Here is a 21,553-nt window from a genome sequence, read left to right on the forward strand (position 1 = left end):
TCATCTCATCTGTAGAATGGATTAGAGCCTACAAAAAGGTTTCATATCAATTGCTTCATCAGTTCTTGAAAGAATTCTTAAGGACAGATATCAACTCCATTATGAATACAAGGAACGTGAATTCAGAGAAGAGCAGTGTTCAAGGCTACACAGATTCAAGACTAAGATGCAATCCACATTTCAGGATTTTCTCCATATCAGACAGAATCAGGAAGAGACTCTTCTATCTGATGCTAAGGAAGCTCTTTGACCTACAAATCTACAAATGGGAACTGGGGACTGGCTGTCAAACATCAGCATCCCTTCTGTTTCCTTTCACTTTCCCCAAAGCTGAATCCTGCCTTCCTACCTTATCTTTTTACATCCTGTTCTTCTGAAACCCTGCACTTGCTGCAAAGGCACCACCTTTCAGGAGCCAGTAGGATCTGCTTCATATCCTGCACATTAGTAGATGGCCCTATAGGCCAGGCCCCACAGCTCAAATTTACCTCACTAGTTCCTTGAGGCCCCAGAGCTGCTGAGAGAGGCATCATTAGCAACAAATTTACAATCACTGCCATCAGTTTCCATTGCTCCATATATCTCCTCTGGGTCCAATGTCTCTTGACCAGTTTACAAAAAGTAAGTGGTTGGGACCCTTTGGGAGCACATTCCTTGGTGGTTAATGAAAAAGGCTTTCAAACCTCAAACCTCTGTTTATTTATTTGTTTTGCCACTCTCTCCCATCCCATACATCAGCTTCCTTAGGTAGTCGTCAGAGGAAATTTCTAAAATCCCCATTTGATTCCCTAATCCCATTACCTGTCCTTAAAAGCAAGTCTAGAATGAACTCCAGATGCCTTAATTCCAATGGTCTTGACTTTTTTTTATATACCTTAATAACTCAAAGATGATCTAATGGGAGAATTCAAGCCTTCCAGTCAACTTGGGGGTAGGGATCAGTATTTGGGGCTGAGACATGGTATGTCGTTTTGACTATGGCAACAAACCAGGTTTGTGACTGTGCACTGACACTGGCACTACATCCTTTTTCTTAGCTGCAGCCCACTCCGACATACTGTCAGTGGCAGGTAGGTTGGAAGGCCAACATCCCTTAGCTCTGCCTTTGTAATAGAGAATTAGCTCTAGGGGGCACTACACAACACTATTGGCCCCCCGGGCTCCTTTTGATTCTTCATTGGCTCCACATGCTCTGTTATAGGAGTGTGAGGGTATACAGTTGTTGCCCCAAACAGCTTACAGTTCAGCAGGGAGGGCATACATCAAAGAATAGTCATATAATTTATTACAATAGAAATTCTGATTTTATTAGTCTTTGAAGCTTTCTGCAACTTCTCAATCTTAAAACATGAAATCATGCTAGTGATTCAATTTTCCATATGATTTTTTAAAGATTTTATTCATTTATTTTTAGAGAGAGGGGAAGGGAGGAAGAAAGAGGGAAAGAAACATCAATGTGTGGTTGCCTCTCACACACCCCCTAATGGGGACCTGGCCCGCAACCCAGACATGTGCCCTGACTGGAATCCAACCAGTGCCCATGCTCAATCCACTGAGCCACACCAGCCAGGACTAGTGATTCAGTTTTAAGTAGGCAAAGAACAAAGTGCAATGAGTACATATAACAAGAAGGGTGATGTGTGTTACTCTTTGAGGTAGGGCCCTGCATGGATCCCACAGCTTTGCAGGTGGCTCTCATGTTTGGGGACAGGGGTGCAGAAAGCCCAGCTGGCATTAGAAAGGCCTAATGAGTTGGCTACAATGTCAGAGGGACTGTAAAGCCAGAGGTCAATGTTGGGTTACTTACTTATACTTTTTTGAGTGATATTACTGATAAGGAGCCCAAATCTCTTCCTAGGGCCTGGAATGCTACTCTGGCCTTACAGGTGACTTCACAGGTAGAATAAACTTTACCATCTTTACAGAAAGAAATAATTTTCAGGCTAACAAAGATACATTATCAGGGTGGACTAGTTTCTATTGATTGAAGAGTTACCTGGGAGTAATGATAGCATCCAGAATTGATTAAGTTGTAAGGGGGTAGGCAGGAATTTTATAAGTTGTTTACTTTAATTCTTAAAATGATCCTATGGCTTAGCTATCACCCTCCATTTAATTACTAAACAACTTTTAAAAAGGGACATGGTAGCCCTGCCTGGCATAGCTCAGTGGATTGAGGGCGGGCTGCAAACCAAAGTGTCGCAGGTTCAATTCCCAGTCAGGGTACATGCCTGGGTTGCAGGCCACGACCCCCAACAGCTGTACATTGATGTTTCTCTCTCTCTCTCTCTCTCTTTCTCTCTCTCTCCCCCTCCCTCCCCTCTCTAAAAATAAATAAATAAAATCTTTAAAAAAAGGGACATGGTAAAGATATTCAAAACATATTAAGGAGCATATAATGAAAAGAAAGTCACCTTTTCACACCTGATCACCTGCCTGCTTCCCCTTCACAAAGGTACACTGGTTGTCTTTATATTTTTCTGCACATACAAAAGCATATATGTAAAAAATATTCATTTTCTTATACAAATGGTAGCATGCTTTATACATGGTTCTGAACATTTTTCTCAACATATTCTAGAGATGAACTCATATTAATATACATAGCTTTGTCTCATTTTCCAACAGTTGCATGGTTTCCACTGTGTGGCCAAACTATCATTTATTTATTATCCAAATTTCTATTAGTGGACATTGGATAGGGTCCAACCTTTTGCTATGACAACCCATGCCACAAATGAATATCTTTGTTAATGCCTGTTTTAATTTTATTTAACTAAAATTTCAAAATTGAAGCAATGTGAATCTTTTTTTATTAGACATAACTTATTTTGGATATATTGGGTTAGATAAAGTATTTAAATTAATTTCACTTATTTTTTTCTTATCTATACAGAGGACATACTCATTGACTCTAGAGAAGTGGGGCGCAGAGAGAGAGAGAGAGAAAGAGAGAGAGAGGGAGGGAGAGAGGGAGAGGAGAGAGGGAGACAGGGGTGGGTGGGGGGAGAGAAAGAGAGAGCAAGCAATTAGGTCAGCAGCCTGAGTGGGATTGAACCTGAAACCTATGCATGTTTCCTGGCCCGGAATGGAACCAGGACAATCCTCCAAACCAACTGAGCCACACAGGCCAGAGCTGTTTCTTTTTATTTTTAATGTAAAATTTGAAATTGCATATGTGGCTTGGATTATATCTCTATTAGGTAGTACTGATTTAGATGGTCACTGTCCGCTGTGGTCTGATATACATACTGGACTTGGCTCCTTTAGGGTAGGAACCCACTCGGTCTTGATTTCTCCTGTCTCCTGTGCTTAATGTATTTGTTTACTGGATCAGCAAATGAACGACTCCTACCCTCTCCCAAGAAGAAATATACGCTTGCCAGCTTCAAGTCTTACTGATCATCTTGGAAGGACGGATGATGTGGAAAGGGGACTGACTAGGTTTGACCAGAGGTCCTTGCAATTCCAGCCAATTCCTTGGGTAAAACCCTATGCAATAGGAGTAGCAACATCCATTTAAGGCGGGGGGGGGGGGGGGGGGGGGACGGATTGGATATTTATTATGTGAAGAGGTGGGCTGAATTTGGACGGAATTTCCTAGGCCATAGATACTCAACAAACACTAGTTTCCCTCAGAATGTATGATCAACGAACGGTCAGTAGATAATGGCCTCTGGGCAGCTTCCTGGGTGGTGGTACTGAGGCTCCCCTCGAAGCAAAGCTCTGGAAGTGTCTAAGCCGGGGAATGGCTACCACACTTGAGTCCACACACATTTGGACGTACTGGCCTTCCGCGTGGTTGGGAAGGAGGCCGTCTCCGCCTTTTCAAATCCGGGGCCGCGCCTATTACCTGCGACAACAGGGCTCTCAACAAAGGATGGCTACGACGTGTGTGGTGGCACACCCAGAAGCTCCTATGTGGCGAACCAGACCTAGGAGTGCCTGAGAAGCGACCTTAGGGGATGGTGCCCCAGGACTCCCGGGACACAACGGTTAGACCCCTAACCCCGTGCCTGGCTGACTGACTCCAACGAGGGGGTGTGAGCACGCGTGCGCACTAGCGCGCGGTCGGCAGTAAAAAGCCCAGCGCGCGACTTAGCGCGCGCGCGCGCGCGCGCTGAAGTAAAAGCAGTCCTTCCCACCCGGCCGGCGGCAATTTAGACTGGAGTTGGCAGGCGAGCGCGCGTGCGCGAGCGCGCACAGACGCCCTCCTCCACCGCACCAGTCAATTGGAGGTCTAACGCAGTGCTGTGCTGTCCCAGCTTCTCCCCAACCTTGCGCCCTAGGGGTAAGTACCTCGAGCCTAGCGGAGAGGGAGGGAAAAGAGCTGCCAAAGAGAAGGAGGCAGACAGGGCTGGAAGAAAGCGAAAAGCTGTCCTTGTGGAGCGAGGAGCGTGGCAACAGGGTTGGAGTCTGCAGAAGACACGCCTCCATCCTTTACTCCCTGCGGGGCTGCGGAAGTGCTCTGGGGACTGGAGCTGCACGGAGGTGACAGGTAAACTACCATTCCCAGAAGGTGGTGCGGTGCTGCGCCTACTGCTCCCGGCAGCACCTGCGCGCCAGGCCCTTTTTTTTTTTTTTTTTTTTCCCCCTCTTCAGTTTGCTGCCCCCTAGGGAAAGACTACAGTTCCCAGGAGGTCTCGCGCGAAGCGGCTTGGAAGTGGGCTGCCTGGAAGTCACTCGGGCCACCAGAGCTGGCTGCGCCTCTAGCAAACGGTGCGGGGCCGGACGTCGGGGTCGTGGGTCCCGCAGGGCTGGCAGCGGGGAAGCCTAGGTATGTGCCTCCAGGAGCAGGGGCGGCCTCACTCAAGGGTGGTGGGGTATCGGTGTCTACTCGGACCCCGAGGGTCAGCACGAGCGGGAGACCCGGCGGACGAACGGGGGTGAGCACCGGTTGTGGTGGCGGCGGCGGCGCGGGGACTCGCGCCCTCGGGACCTGCCGAACTCGGTCCCGCGTGGCTCAACTTTCCAGACCTACTACCCGGCGCTGTGCGGAAGAACATGAGTGGGAGTCAGGGTGCAGTGGGTTCGCGTCATGGCTCTGCCACTCCGGAGTTGCGACCTAGGAAAACCGTGCCGAACCTCCGTTTCCCCTTTTGGTCAAACGGGTGAAGAAGAGTATCTTTCGTTTGCTGTTGAGATGTTGATATCTGGCGATTATTTGTTTGCGTTATTGTTAGCTCCGGAGAAATGGAGTGAAGGTATTAGTGACCACATAGGGTTAGTTGAGGGTGTGCATGTAAAAAGCGGAGTCCATAGTTGTCAGCTAACAGTGGCTACTGTTAGCTGAAATTTTGTTACGAGCTTTGGTTTGGGAAGCAAAGAGAACCTAATTCACATTTAGGCTCTGCCATTTACCAGCTGTGTGATCTTGTGAATTGACTTTGCCCACCTGTGCCTTGGTCTATAAAATGGGGATTTTTTTATGGTCACCTTACAGAGTTGTTTTGAGGATGCAATGCAAATACAATGTGTAAAGCGTTTAGAAGAGCAGCTGGCACAAAGCTTTTAATAAATGGTCCCATTCAGCGTTTTTCCAGTGTCCCAGAGACCCTTTGAGGGTGGGGCTCTGGCAATAGCCTTAGTCTTCCCCAGTGGGCCAGATTCAAAACTGGTCTAGTTGACTTCCTGTCCTGAAGCCTCATGTTCCTCATTTGTAATATGGGATAACAATATCAGCCTCAGAGGGCTGTAAGATTTGCTAAGATTGTATTCTCTCACTAAGTAACAGCTCTTATATAAAATAATTGTTTTTCTTCAATGTTCTCCATCTGGTCCAGAGACTGCTTGACTGTAGGCTGTGACATGACAGCCCTGAGCTCCCCCACAGTTCACTCCTAACCTCAGTACCCCTTCTGCGAAGTGGCAGTCATCGGACTTTTATGCCAGGATTGTTTTGATGATCCCAGGAGATAATTCATGTTTAGTGTTTACCACAGAGCCTGGTGCATAATAAGCACTTAATAAATGTATCTTGTTTTTCTTGATAGGCCTTTGCTGCTTGTTTATAGGGCAGGGCAGTGACAATGTTATTGCTCTCACTCCCTCCCCCATTTTTGTTCATTAAGTTTAAATTGTGGAACACACTGCTGTATAAGGGCCTGAAAAGAAAGAGGTGCCGACCTGCTATCAGCAGACCCCTGCTCGGTCACACACCCTTCTTCCCTCAAGCCAGAACATTCACTCCTGTGCTTCCTGTCAGCAGTTGACTCTGTCTCAACACCTTCTTGGCCCCCTGAGCTCCTTGATGTCCCCTGGTGATTGTCCCGTGGGTACCATGAACTCAACATATTCAATCTAATCTCCTTTTCCCAGAACCAGTAGTCACCATCTTGGCAAATGGACCAACACTGACCCAGTTGCCCAACCCAGAAATTTGGGAGTTGGCTTTTCTCACTCGGCCTTCCAAGGTCTATTTGAGTGGCAAGGTCCAGATGATTTTCTAGAAACATCATTTCTTTGGCCCACTTTGATCTCCCATCTTGTGGGTACTGAAGGGCCCCCTGGGCAACTGGAGGTGGCCTTTTCTGACTGTTGAGTTTTTTGGGGGGGTTGTTAAAGTCACCAAGGATTAATGTATTCAAAACATTGTGTTAGTGGGGAGCAGAGAAGTTGATATAGATTTGGACAGACTGCAGTGGCCACAGGTGTGGCATCAAGCAAAGCCTTGCTTTCAGGGGACCCATTTCTATAGTTTTAGCCTGGCAGAGCTTGGCTGAGTTGTTCATTCCTTTCTGAAAAGTTACACCTTGTCAGCGGGTTAAATGTCCTGTATGGGAAGGTCCTCCCTGGCATTTCGGTGGCAGCACATACCCGGAAAAAGGCTGGGAAGGGAATTTATCAGATGCCCATTTAGGTTGAGTCTGTTATCCAGAACCTGTCATTGTGGTTTCATGGTGGGAACCTGTGCTTTCGATTAAATTTGTGATGGCCACTGAATTTACGTGAGTGTTTATTTCATCTGATGAAGTAAAGCAGTGACATTTAAAAAATTTTTTGTTTTGTTAGTGACAACAGCAACATGGTTTTTTTGCAGTCTGTGTGGAATGGTCTAAGATTTAAATGTGAACCTATTTTTCAGACATTGCAGTTATTAGGTAGTAAATCAAAAATGGAATTTAGAATGTGCAGTGTGATTGGTGCCCTTTTTTTCTGTAAAATAGATTTTGCTAGTATATTTCAAACTTAGGTTTAAAAAATGACACAGGTTATGGTAACAGCTTAACCTTGTTATGTATTTAACTCACAAAATCGAAATTAAATGTATTCATGTTTAATAAAAGAATTAAACAGTCATTTCCTTTAAAGTGTTTGTTTTTAGTGGGTAGAGTGAGAGGGTGTGGCGCTTTCCACAGGACTGATGTTCCTCCTGTTTCTGAGGATTGCGGTGGTCACAGCCTAACTTTTTGTGTGTGAGAATGGATTGAACTTGCCTTTTAAAAAGTTATGCAAGAAATGCATCTTCATTATAATATGTCAAACAATACAGAGATGTATGAGGAAAATAATGGGTGCCATCCTCCATCTAAAATCCCTCCTCTAGAGATAACCATTCATTGAAACAGCAAGTATTTACCAAGTATCTACTATTAGGGCTTGGAGACTTAGCAGTGAACAAAATGGATATGCTCTCTTCCCTTGGGGAGTTGGGTGGATGGCCATCTCTGTGCTTCAAAGGATGTATAAATGTGTGTATTGATTGTTTTGTTCCTTCTCCCTCACCACTCCTAAAAAGGAGGGTAGGAATCAAGCCGCACGTATTTGTAACTTGAGTTTTTCAATGACTGTGATAGGGCATCTCCCTTCAAGTCATATGCAGATCTGACTCATTCTAACAGTTAGACTCACGTTCTTCTAAATATGGAGAGACCTTGCTCTATTCCTCTGTTGCTGGACTTTTAGGTTGTTTCTGGTATTTTACCTTCATAAACACACCCAGTAAGTATTCTGGTACATAGGTAGTGTAGCATAGTGGCTAAAAGCACAAACCCTAGACAGAGACCAGGACAGACAATATCCTTGCTCTCTTAGGGTTTACATTCTAGCTGGGGAGACGAAGTAAACCAGGTGATTTCAGATGGTTTTACAGGCTAGAACATGGCTGCTGGAGCAGGCTGGTTGTGAGGAAGGGGTGGTAACTTTAGCTTGAATGGTTAGGAAAGGCACATGAGCTGAGAGACCTGAATGAACGAGGGACATCAGCTGTGTCAAGAGGTGGGGGTGGAACATTCCAGATGGAGGGAACAACAGTGCGAAGGCCCAGAGTAGGAAGGAGATGGCTGCAAAAACAGTATCCCTGTGGCTGGAGAAGGACAAATTCCCATTTATTAAGTTCATGCTACTTTTTTTTTTAAAGATTTTATTTATTTATTTTTAGAGAGGGAAGGGAGAGAGAGAGAGAAACATCAATGTGCGGTTGCTGGGGGTCATGGCCTGCAACCCAGGCATATGCCCTCACTGGGAATCGAACCTGCGACACTTTGGTTTGCAGCCCGCGCTCAATCCACTGAGCTACGCCAGCCAGGGCAATGCTACTTTAATTTTATAAAATAATAATGATAATAAAAGCAGCTAATGTTTACCTAGTGCGTACTATGTGGTAGTTGTTTTTCTCAGCATTTCACACTTTTCCTCAGTTAATCCTCACGAGTCCAATGAAATAGTTAAGTTTATGGGTCTCACATTGTAAGTGAGGAAGCTGGCTTCAGACTCCCTCACCCTCATACCTAACTCCCTCTCTTCCCAGGCCCTCTTCACTAGGCTGAGGCAAGTTCAGGAAGTCGAGGCAGTGTCTTCTCTGTGTTGTTTGACACGAAGCCCTACAGACTACCGTATTTTTTGGACTATAAAATGCACTCCCCCCAAATGGGGGGGGGGGTGCGTCTTATAGTCCAAATGTAGCTTACCTGGCTCTCTGTGTGGAGAGGGGACAGCGGCCTATGTTATTTATGTTATTAAATATTTTACCACATTTTTTGCTTCAAAAATTTTTTTCCTATTTTCCTCCTCTAAAACCTAGGTGCGTCTTATGGTCTGGTGTGTCTTACAGTCCAAAAATTCAGTATATCTAGTACCTAATTCATGTGGCAGCAAGACTGGTCTGGATATACGGTGGTATTGTTTCTACTGACAAATGCAGTGGGGTAATTTCTGTTGGAATGTTTGGTTGTTGTAGAACTGAAGGCTCTGCAGCAGAGCCTATCCTTAAAACAAGGTTGGCCACTTGGCTCCCACGCCAGACACAGGTTAACAAGAAACAGGCCAGATGTCGAAGGATAGTTAACAAGGAGAATGTCCCATGTGGGTGAGCTTTGCAAGGTGATTTGGGCTGGCAGGGGAAAGAGTACTTCTAAGCATCAAACCAGCATTATGGATTGTTAAACTATACAAATACAGTCCAGCATCTCAGGTGTTGTGTGGCCCAGGACCTTGCTTCAGCCAGCATGACTGTGTCCCTTTCAGTATGTCCTGGACCTTACTAGTTGTTAAATATTTTGAATGGAGCAGTCCTGGTTAGATGTGAGGACAGTAGTGGGCACTTTTAAGACCAGGAGTATGGAAAACATCTTTCATCCAGCTGTCTTTGAAACATTTTTTTTTACCTAGCCTGTGTTCAGGGCACCATGCTAGCCACTGACGTGTGAAGGTGAGTAAGCAGACACTGGTCTCAAAGGTCTTGGGAGTGTGTCCATCAGAAATACAGTGCTAGCCACTAGTGTGGACCATGTCTGTAATTTAAAATTTGTAGTGGCCACATTTTAAAAAATCAAAAGAAACAGAAAACTAATTTTACTAATATATTTTAATTCGTCCAACACATTATCATTTCAACATGTAATCGATATAAAGATTATTGAGATATTTTACTTTCTTTTTGTCCACATGAAGTCTTTGAAATACAGTGCATTTTACACTTGTATTTTATTAATTTTTTTAATCCTCCCCTGAGGACATTTTTTAAAAATTATCATGAGAGAAGAAGGGAGAGGAAGAAACATCGATGTGAGAAAGAAACATCGATTGGTTGTGTTCTCATATGTGCCCCAACTGGGGATTGATCCCACAACCTGGGTATGTACCCTGACTGGGAATCAAACCCACCACCCTTTGGTTTAAAGGATGATGCCCCAATCAACTGAGCCACATAGCCAGGGCGCATTTTACACTTTCAGTACATTTCCATTTGTACTGGCCACTTTTCATTTGCTCATTAGCCACTTGTATTGGACAGTGTGGGTCTAGGGTATGAGACTCACACGTAAATCAGGGGTGCCATCTGTTTTATCTCGGTGAATAAGGGCGGATGAGTGGTGAAAAGCATATTTATTATAGGCAGGTACAGCTAACTTCGCAGCTGCTGTCCATTAGAGACACCTTCAGGCACTGCCCTTAGTGCTTGGGGTTGTGTGCCTTGTGTTCTGAGGTGGCAGGGACTATGATTACCCCCATTGTATAGATGTTTGGTGATGAGGAGCCACTTGCTCAGGGTTAGGCAGAATTTGAAGTCAGGTCCGAAGACCATACTATAGTATGTGCTGCATTAGATGGTGTTTGAGGGAGTGGAGTTTGAGTTTTACGCAGTGAAAATCATAGGAAGGACTCCCCACACAAAATGGATTCCCAGAGTTTGTCAGCATTGACCCTTGAGTTTGTTGGTGCTGGAATGCTGGTTTAGACCAGAGCGACTGACAGGTCTACCCCTTAAGCTGAGCTCTAGGTTTGGTGAAAACAGGTCTTACTTCCCAGGACATAGTGCAGTTTGGGGGGCTGAGGAGGAAGATAGGCAGCAAGAATGAGGAAAGCAATAAAAGGGACCAGCCTGTTGAAATTTCATTTCTAAGTGGCTTCTTTGGGCATGAAGCCTCTTTTCTCTGTCTGCTGACTCTGTTCCTCTCAGCTGTAGCCTCCTGTGGAAGCAATGTGGTGTCTTCCTGTGAGCTCAGCAACAGCAGGGTTTACTCTGTTTATGCATCTTGCCCTTGCTGTGATCCAGAGAGGCATTGCTGGATAGGGACATGGAGAGAGGGATGTCACAGTGCTTTCCTGTGTCAACTCTTTGGGAGTCATTGTTCTAGACTTTTAGTTACTCCCTTTGTTCAGGGTTCCCCATCTCAGGGGCAGGATGAATCTGGGCCTTCCTACCCAAATAAGGCAGGTGCTGGAAATTCTGAGTCTGTTTATGTCCCCAGGTGGTGATTCACAAGAGTTTTAACCTCACCACTCTATCTCCTACTGTTGGACGACACCTGGCATTGCTCAGTAAATGTCTTTTGGCTGAATTAATGATACTAACCAGCATTCACTGAATTCTTATTGTGTATAAGGCACTGCTGTGTCTGCTTTTCAGGTATTATATATCTTGTTTAATCCTCAGAACTACCGTATGGGGTAGGTACTGTTATTATTCCCATTTCCATATAAGGATACTAAAGTCCTGAGAAGTGCACGTCACAAAGCTGGTGAGTGTCAAAGCCAGGATTCAAACCCAGGCCTCTGGCTCCAAACTTCAGGCTCTTAAACACTCAGTCTGTGGTCTCTCCACAGATGGACACATGGATGAGTGAGGTGGACAAACCAGGACCATACAGACTAGTTCCAGCCTCTGGGCATGAACACCTCTCTGGGCTTGGGCTTTTTTTTTTTTTTTTTTTTAATAATTTGGGAACCTATACTTCCCTTTTCTTTAAAATACAAAAATGAACTGGATATTTGATATTATGAGTTTTTGTTAATTTTTTAGATGTGATAATGATACTGTGGTTCTTCTTTTAAAAAATAAAACCTTGTCTTTTAAGACATACCTTCTGAGATACCTACAAATTCTTAAGATGTCTGGGATTTGCTTCAAAATAATATGGACGGCAGGGAGTGGAGGGGACAAGTGTTTGAGCAAATAAGGAGATGAAGTAAGATTGACCATGAGTTGGTAATTGTTGAAGCTGGCCAGTGGGGATTTATTATACTTGTCTTTCCACACCTTTGTGTGTTTGAAATGGCTCATCACGAAAAGTTAGAGACAAGTATCCAGTACAACAAATTTCACTCAGCATTTGTGTGTTTCAAGCCCAAGTGTATGTGTGGGAGAATTCCCTGTCTCTGTTCCATCCATTTGCACAGTAAACACAGGGTTTTTTTCTCTTTGTGAAATGAGCCAATATTTGACCCATGGCTTCAGAAATGCTTTGGTAAAGTAGCATCTGGTAGCACTGAGGACATCTGTGAGGCTCCAGTGGCCACATGCCTCCCCTGCTGCTCTGAGTACTGGCCACAGTGGCGTTGACCCTCTGAGTCAGTTTGCTGAGTCCCTCTTTCCTAAGATGTTTCCCTCCGGCACCTGACCATGGGTTCCCTCCTACATTTTTTCCAAGGACGAGTTCCAACAAGATCCTCAGATCCTCTCCCATTTGCCCCTCAGGAGAGACGTGCACAGATACTTCCACTGATGGTGCTTTGTTAAGGTCCCACACAGAACCAGAATCCAGCTTTTGATTTGCCTTGAGCACTGCAGTGGAGGGCAGGGAAAGTGCCCCCTTTCTGTTCTGACACTTTGATAGCAGAAGGACCGGGGCAAGATGTGGCTTGTGACAGTGCCTTAGACCTGATGATAGACCTGATGATATTTTACATCAACCCAGCAATTATTAAAACTTCTTTACAGCAAACACCTGCCACCCCACCCCCTAGCCCCTGCATCATGACTAGAGGCTCCTATTGCATTTGTTCTTTTGGGGTTTATAAGTGAACAGTGAATCAGTGTGTGGCAGAAATCCTTGTGTGGAAGGGGCAGGAAAAGAGTGCACCTTCATTTGGGGGTTTCTGTTTATTGTTTGCTTGCCAAGTAGGTAGCGATGGTTGATGGAAACAGGAGCACTAACCCCATGTCTGTACATCACATTCTTGGTGTGTGGGGAGGAAGATGGGAGTTCTGCAGCCCCTCTGGCTTCCTCAAACTTTTTCCTTTTAGTTTTGTTCTTTCTTTTTCTTTCCAAGGCTCTGAAGTGAGTCCAGGGTGGAGAGAATGTTAGGAGCATTGTCACCAGTTTCAGCAGCTTGAATTTTTTTCAGTGTTTCCAATGTGGAGCTGTACATGTTGGATCTGTGGGCAGCAAGCTCCAAATACTCATGCTGCATTTGATTTTTAAAGATTTTATTTTTTAATTTATTTTTAGATAGAGGGGGAGGGAGGGAGAAAGACAAGGAAGGACACATCAATGTGTGATTGTCTCTTGCTTGCCCCTACTGGGGACTCGGCTGCAACTCAGGCATGTGCCCTGACTGGGAATCAGACCTGCGACTCTTTGGTTGACTCTTTGGTTTGCAGGCTGGCACTCAGTCCACTGAGCCACACCAGCCAGGGCTGCATCTGATTTTTAAATTTCAGGTATCCACCCAGCTGAGCACTCTTCTAGGTACTAGGGATATAGCAGTGAGCAAAGCAGACAATGCTGTTTGAATGGGTCTCTCATTTAACTGGAGGATTCAGACGGGTGAACAAGATAAGTAAAATGTATGCTATGTTAGGTGATTATAAGTGCTAAGTGGAAGAAATTAAGCAGGGAAAGGGGTATGAGGTATTGGGATAGAGGTGTTAAAATTTTAGACTGGGTGGCCAGGGATGGCCTCCCTGGGAAGGTGACATGAGTACAGACCTAAAGGAGGTGAGACTGTGTGTGAGCAGCAGGGATGTCTGGGCGGAGGGAGCAGCCAGTGCAAAGGCCCTGAAACCGTGGGCCTGGTAAGAAGTAGGAGCTCCCAAGGAGGCCCGTGTGACTGGAGCAAAGTGGAGAAGGAGAGAGTAGGAGGGGATGGGGACAGAGAGGTGACAGGTTTACAGATCACTTAGGATCCAGTACGGGTTGGTTTGTTTGCTTGTTTTCCTGAGATGGGAAGACATGACAGGGTTGATTGAGTTATTACGCTTCATTAAATTTGAATAGTGACCACACATGCGTGGAAACAAAGGAACAAAAATAAGGCAACCCAGTTCCCTTCCCCGGAGACTACCACTATCCCAGGCTCTTACCCATGACCAGTTCCTTGACAGTGCATTGTTTGAGTGAGTTTCCTGGCTTACATTAGGTTAAACATGTGAAATTGCTTTTTTGTGGATCAAGAATGGTTGAACATTGCCAATTTTATGAAGTTCAGCCTAATAGCTCCCATTTTGGAGCCCAAGGAATCTTACCAATCCTTTCTTGCCCCGGGGTGAGTGGTCAGAGCACTTTCCTGCATCCCACACTTCTCTTTTGATGACTGGCCCAACAATGTCAGTGACACCAATGAGTGCAAGACCCCTGCCCCATCCACAGCCCTGTGCTTAGTGTTGCTGTTAAGCCTGACAAGAGGCTGTTTCTTGCTATTGGGACCTTACCTAGGGTGGCATTAGTCCTTCTTTGGCTTTCTGCATCTTGGTGCCACCAGTTTTGAAATCTCAGATAGCTACAGAGGGAAGGGCACCCCTGGACTGTTGCCAGTGTTCGGCATGACTTCATGTGATGGGGTGCTCTCCAGGGTCAGGCAGAACTTGTGAGCATTCTGGATCAGTAACTGGGCATAGTAGCCAGAAGAGTGCCCAGCTTGGACTGTCCACAGGAGTGTGTGCCGGGACTTTGGAGGCCCAAGCTGTGGGTGGAAGTCTGGGGGTGATGGTCTGGACTTGGGAGAAGGCCTGCAGCACCTCTTGCATTTGCGTGTCGCATCACCCCCTGTGCTAACCAGAGACTCGAGTGTCTCTGGAACGCCAGGACACTGGGCTGGGTCCATCAGGGCAAAACAACATCAAGGAGTTATGGATGTGGTTTTTGGGGAGCTTAGTCAGGAGGTCGTGTCGGTTGGTTGGTATGCCTTTGGGTGTAAACAATAGTAATATCAACAGGTGATTTATGTAACGTTTACTCTGTGCTGGCATTGTGCTAGGGCTCCCCATGAAATGACTCAGTTAAGCCTCCCCTCAACACTCTAAGATACGTATTCTTTTTTTTTTGAAGAGCTTATGTATTTATTTATAAAGAGAGGGGGAGAGAGGGAGAAAGAGAGGGAGAAAAACATCAATGTGTGGCTGCCTCTCATGTGCCCTCAGTTGGGAGCCTGGCCTGCAACCCAGGCATGTGACCTGACTGGGAATCAAACCTGTGACCCTTTGGTTTGCAGGCCAGCACTCAATCCACAGAGCCAGCCTGGGCCTGATGAGTATTCTTATTATTCCCCTTTTGCAGATGAGACAACTAAATTTAAATAACTTGCCCAAGGTCACATGGCTAGGAAATGGTGGTGACATGATTTCGATCCAAGGAGCCTGACTCCAGAGGCCTCCCTCAGAGCCCTTCATCACTGTGTGCCTCTGCAGTGGTTCTCAAACCTGAGCCTACAGTGGAATCCCCAGGAAGTCTTGTTAAGACACAGAAGGCCAGGCCCTACCTGGAGTTTCTGATTCAGTAGGTCTGGCTTAAGAATTTGCATTTCTAACAAGTTTCCAGGTGATACTGGTACTCCTGGGCCTGGGAGCACATTTTGAGAGAACCACTGATCTGCTCTACTAGGAAACCTAGCTGAAATTTGCCCGAAATCAGCATTGTGAACTCATGTGACAAACTTATAGGTAGGTAGCACCAGGATTGATTAATTAAGCAGTTTCACAATGCCTGTAGGCTAGCACTGTCTGTCACTCTGCCATATCTGGTGTCTTTGCCTCAGGTGTGCCTGTGACGGTAGACTCCCCTCATGGCTGCAGGATGACTGCCACAGCTCTAGTCATCACATCCAGCAGCAGAAAGAGGGCATTCTCTCACTCATTATGTTAGTCTTTCAAGAGAGGAAACCCTATCTAGGTGCCCTGCCTCCCAGGTTCCCCTTATATTTCATTGGACAGCATTGTGATACATGATCATGCATGAGCAAATCACAGGCAAGGGCCAGTCAAGGTTTCGTTTCCTTTGTTGCTAGGGTTGGACCTATCCTCACCGGAAGCACATGACTGCTGGGAGGAGAGTGGCTACAGGAGTAAAATTACATCACTATTTGGGAATGAACTGGGAGAAGGGAAGGGATATTGGGTAGGCAAACATTTGGATATCGCGCCACAGTTAGTGAAACAAAGTGGAAGCATGATATCCATCCACTTTTGTATCACCATACTTACCAACTATGTTTTGAAATTACCTGAATCAAGACATGGCTTTTTTTGTTATTGAATCATATCCACCTTTTGTCTGAAAATTCAGGTAAACTCAAGCCGAATGACAAGGCAGCAGTGTGAGGGACAGTGTGCATGGTGTTTGAGAGCATTCACTGAACTCAGAAATGCTTCTTACCCTCTCTCTGCTCCTGACCAATTCCTGTGCAAGGTGTCCCTCTCAGAGGCTTGGCTTCCCCCTCTAAGGACTGCCTCATGGGATGCCTGTGTAGATTAAGAGAGTGGATGAAGCTTAAGTGCCTACCTCCCTTAGCTGCACATGGGAAGTGCTCAAGAATGTGGCCTCTGCTGTTAACAACTCAGGGGTTAGGGGTGCTGCCCCCACCTCATAGTCAAATCTACATATAACTTTTGACTCCCAAAACTTTACTAATATCCTACTGTTGACCTTACTGATAACATAAGCAGTCAACACATATTTTGTGTGTGATGTGTATTATATGCTGTATTCTTACAATAAAGTAAGCTAGAGAAAAGAAATTTAAGAAAATCATAAGGAAGAGAAAATGCATTTACAGTATTGAGTGAGGAAAAAAACCCATGTATAAGTGGCTCACACAGTTCAGATCCATGTTGTTTGGATCAACTGTGTTGCCTTGACTGGATAGTTTCAGTTGATTGGAGTGTTGTTCCAATACACCAAGGTGGTGGGTTCGGTCCCCAGTCAGGGCACTTACGAGAATCAAGTAATGAATGCATAAATAAGTGGAACAACAAATCGATGTTTCCTTCTCTCTCTTCTCCCCTTCCTCTCTCTCTAAAATGAATAAATAAATTAATCTATCTAAAAAGAAAGAGTCAACTGCACTGTGTGTGTTACATGCTGTTGGGTCAACTCAGACTCCTGGAGACCCTGTGAATGAGTGATGTTCACAGCAGCCCTGCACAGCTGCTGTAGACTCATGCCTGTGGTGTCTTTTGTGGAATCAATCCATCCCCATATTTGGTCGTCCTCTTTTCCTGATGCCTCTATTTTTCTCACCTTTATCGTCTTTTCCAAAGAGCACTGCCTTCTCATGATGTGCCTGAGGTAGGACAACTTCAGTTTTGTCATTTTGGCCTGTAGCAACATTTCAGGCTTAACTTGCTCCAGGACCCATTTGTTTGTTTTTCTTGTGATCCAGGGAAGCTGTAGGCCTCTCTTCTGACACATTATTTCAAAGGAAGCAATTTTTTTCTCATCAACTTTCTTCACTGTCTGACTTTCACATCCATACATAGTAATTGGGAATATGAGGGTGTGTGTGATCTTAACGCTGGTTTTTAATGACACGTCTTTGCTCTTAGTAATCGCTCCCTAATTCTCCCATTGCTGCCCTTTCGAGCCTCAGCCTTCTCTGGATTTCTTGGCTGCTGCCTCCATTTGAATGGATGACTGAGCCAAGGTAAGCAAAATCATCAACAATTTAAATGTCGTCATTGTCTGTGTTAAAGTTGTGTGCTTCTTCTGTGGTCATGATTTTACTCTTCTTGACGTTCACCTGCCATTCTGCTTTGGTACTTTCTTTCACTTTCATTAGAAGGCATTTCAGATCACTGCTACTTTTTGCCAGTAGGATGGTGTTATCTTCAAATATTAAATTATTGATACTTCTCCCAATGTTTACTCTTCCTTCTTCTGAGTTCAACCCAGTTTATTAGTATATTAAATGACTTAATTGAATAATTAAATATGTTATAATCCTGCTCTCTCCTCCAAACAACCTATGAAAGTGACCATCCATGTTGCAGGCTGAAATTTCCTGTGCATGCCTGTTGCTGCTACTTATGGATACAGTGTTAAGTGGTTGCCTTATAAGACTGCAGAGAGACTAAAGGTTGGAGTGTGGGCTCTGGTGCCAGACCACCTGGATTCAAGTTCTGGATCCATCTCAGCCCCCTGTGTGACCTTGGGCAGGCTACTTAGCCTTGCAGTGTCTCTGTTTCCAAATCCATAAAGTGGGGATGGTAGTGGCACTGCTCTCCTTGGCCGTTGGGAGGATTCAGTGCATTAAAGTTTGTAAAGCACTTAGAATGCCGCGGTGCCTGGCCCGCAGTGATCACATCACCCAGATGCTCCACTGTTCTTTCTCGGTTTTGTGCCGGTTTGTTCCCAGACAGCTGACTATAAGCTCCCTGAGGGTGAGGTCTGTGCAGATTTTGTGTGCTGTGTCTCAGAGCCTGACTCAGAATACATAGGTTGTGTATACTTTTTGTAGATGAAAAGAATGGCAGTTTTCTTACTCACTTCCCTTTAGCTGCCCAGAATTTAAACTCCATGACAATGGATTGTCTTCATTTTGAAGGGATAAGCTGAACCTGATTGAATGTGAGGTCAGCATGTGATAACTGCAGCTGATAGTTATGGAGCATTCTTGTAGGTTGGGGCTAAGTGCTCACCAGAAAGATCTCACTGACTTCTCATACTCACCTCATTTTACAAGGAAACTGAGACCTGGTGGGGAGGGCCAGTTTCTCTTGAGAGGAGATCTAGTGAAGTGGTGAGGAATTGGAAACCAAGAGTTGCTGTGCTTGGGTTAACTCTCTCCTTTACCACTTTCTTGCTGTGTGGCCTCCTGGCTTGTGACTTACCTGTTCCTGAGCTTTCTCATCTGTAAAATAGGAATGGTAACAGTACCTACTTAGAGGGTAGTTAAGTGAGCTAGGAGAAAGAATTCCTATGAAGTGCTTAGAATAGTGCCTTGTGCAGTGAATCTCTTGGGTTTTGGGGGTTATTGTTAGGCCCAGCCATTCAGTTGTGCTTCAAGAGCTGGCCCAGGAGTCCAGTGGCAGTGCTTAATCATTAAGCCGGGTTGTTGCCTCTTCGAACTAGCTCCCTGTCTGCACAGGGAAAGGAGCCCATCTTTGGATCGTGAAGTTGTGAACAAAGCGGGCAGGCACAAGCCCAGGGCTGGGGATGCTGTGGGCACAGATCCAGCCCTGGCTGTGTCAGCAAACAGGTAGCCCATTCCTGGATTGGAGATAACAGGCGAGCCCTCTTTTTGTTACCTTTGAGCTTTCTCTTAAGCCCATTCAGGCTCCTCAGACCACGTGTCTGAGGAGTAAGGAGTCCTTTGATTTCCCTCCCCTAAAGGGACTGTTGGCAAAACAACCCTCTTTGAGAAGCGCCCGTTCACGAAGATCAGCCAACCATCTTTTGGGGAACTCCGGTGGTTGGCATGTTCCTGTGGCTGCTGAATAAGTCGCTGTTAGTAGCTGGCACGGCAGGTTCCCGTTTCCGCATTCCAGACACGCAAGCGGGCTGGGGGAGGTACCACCAAGGCCAAGGGCAGCCTGCAGAGCTCAGGCAGGTATACTTTGCCTGAAGAAGACCTGCCAAGACACCCGAGTGCCTGGAACTCCCCTCACGGTCACCTGCCTACCTTGTGACCGGGGACATCTTTTAGGTGAGTGGTGTTTGCTAAGTTTGGTAGTGACCTGTGGAATAGAGAAAGTTAATGCTGTTTCTTCTTTTCGGGAATTGGACTACTGGCTTTTTTGTCTTCTTTTTTTCCCCTCCTGCCTCTCCCATGAAATATTTACCCGTTTGCTGCATACCGTGAAGAAGGGGTAGGCAGAGTGTTAGGGAGTGAGAAGGAAATGGAGGCTATTTCTCCCTGGAAGGAAGGGGTGAGTGTTATCTCCGGTGGGATGTGAACTTCTGTGCCATGTGCTGGGGGGCATCCCAGCCTGGTCCACACAAGCCGTGTGGTCGCAGGTGAGTTCCTTTCCCTCTCCGGGCCTGTTTCCTCACCTGATGAAATGGGAAATAGGCGCAGTACCCACTCACCTTTCTAATACATGTAAAGTATGGGCATGGAGTGGTGCTCGGTGCCTGCTATCCCTGTGCCCCTACCTCAGCCCCCAGACCCCAGACCCCTTGTCTACCTTACCTCAGACTTCTCAGCTGCGGCTGGCTGAACTCCAGCTACACTGGCCTCCTGCCCTTCCTCCCTCAGGGCCTTTGCCCTGGCTGTTCCCTCTGCTTGGAACGCTTGCCCCAGTATCCCTAAAGCTCCCTATCCAGGTCTCTGCTTAAATGTCACCTTCTCTGTGAGGCTTTTGTCCTTAAATAGCATCTTCTTCATCACTCTCGAGCTATTTACTGTGCTTTATTTTTCTTTATAGTATTGATTCCCACTTGACATACTCATATATTTGTTTATTACCTATCCCCCCACTCCCCAACTATAGGCTCCAGGAAAGCACAGGGACTTCTGTCTCTGTCCTTGTAGAACAGTTCTGGCATGTGGTAGGTGTGGGATAAATTGTTTTATGAGTGCATTTATGACATCAGGTGCAGGTGCAACATTGCCCAAGGATGGGCGGCTCTCCTGTTTGGGCCTGGAGTAGGATGTCAGAATGTCCAGAAATGTGCAGCTGTCAGGGAGGTGGCATGCACGCACCTTCTCCTTGGTCAGCCAGCAGGTTCTTGGGCCTTCCTGCGGCATCCAGCCTTCTGGCCTCCTGTCCCTCGGCCCCTTCAGTCTTCACAGTCCAGGCCCTGGCACTGGCTCATCGGGACAGCCTGGGTGTGCGTGTCATGGAACACACAACCATGGTGCTAGTGAGTGTAGAAGATGCGTGCAGGTGGATTGGGTGGGGAAGGCTTTGTTAGAGATACCACTCGTAGACATACATCCCGTGTGTGTGGGAAGCCGACTTTACCACCAGGCCTTGCTTGGTCTTCCTGTGGTAGGGAGGCCAGGGAATGCCTTGGAAATAAGAATTAACTGGCCAGGCACAGTTTATTCGTCTTCTCTGCTTTCACAGGCAATAATTCTTGTTCTGGGGCCGAACAGGTTTTAATTAAGTGGTGAGCTTGAAGAGTCTTGCTGTGAAATAGCTGACACTTCCTCAGCAGTTTTCTGGCTCCCAGTGTCGGCGGTTGATTCTGTAAGAATATCCTGAGCAGGGCTTCCCCAGGCTCCATGTAACAAGGTCAGCGGCCCTCTGGATCTCTCCCAGTAACACGAGGGACTGAGGTGTGTGTATCACACACACATCTTCACACCTGGGGGCCTGCTGCCGTTTGAAAAATAGGCAGAGAGAGAGTTAGAGGAGGTGCCGTGGAGCTCCAAGTCCAGTGGTTTTGGGGTTGACCACCCTGGGAGGCCATTGCGCATCATGCCCAAGTCCCAGCACTGCTCAGACTCTGGACATGATATTTATCTTCTCAGGGCCTCAGTTTCCTTATGTGGAAAGTGAGAATAATTAATAGTGCCTACATTAAATGAGAATTTAAAATGAGATCGGGTGGCCCAGTTCGAACTGTGTCCAGTGCGTAGAAAGCACTCAATAAAAGGGGATGATAATTACTTTTATGAACTGATTTCAAGCCTCCTTTTAATTTTTTCAATCTGTCCTTTTGTGGACTTC

General features: G+C 46.0%; 1 protein-coding gene across 8 annotated transcripts in view; it reads left to right on the forward strand.

Annotated features, from left to right (window-relative positions):
- Nucleotides 1-4,112: 4,112 nt before the first annotated feature.
- Nucleotides 4,113-21,553, forward strand: part of SIPA1L3 (signal induced proliferation associated 1 like 3) — a 244,966-nt gene continuing 227,525 nt past the window's right edge. For 6 of the 8 annotated variants that reach the window (XM_036012982.1, XM_036012984.1, XM_036012986.1 and 3 more), the window contains exon 1: nt 4,627-4,777. The gene's annotated coding sequence lies outside the window, so the exon portion shown is untranslated. Of the gene's footprint in view, nt 4,292-4,626; nt 4,778-21,553 lie in introns of those variants that run through there. The other 2 variants (XM_036012983.1, XM_028529115.2) reach the window with 1 other exon arrangement.

Source organism: Phyllostomus discolor, chromosome 12 (assembly GCF_004126475.2).
Source record: "Phyllostomus discolor isolate MPI-MPIP mPhyDis1 chromosome 12, mPhyDis1.pri.v3, whole genome shotgun sequence".
NCBI lineage: Eukaryota > Metazoa > Chordata > Mammalia > Chiroptera > Phyllostomidae > Phyllostomus > Phyllostomus discolor.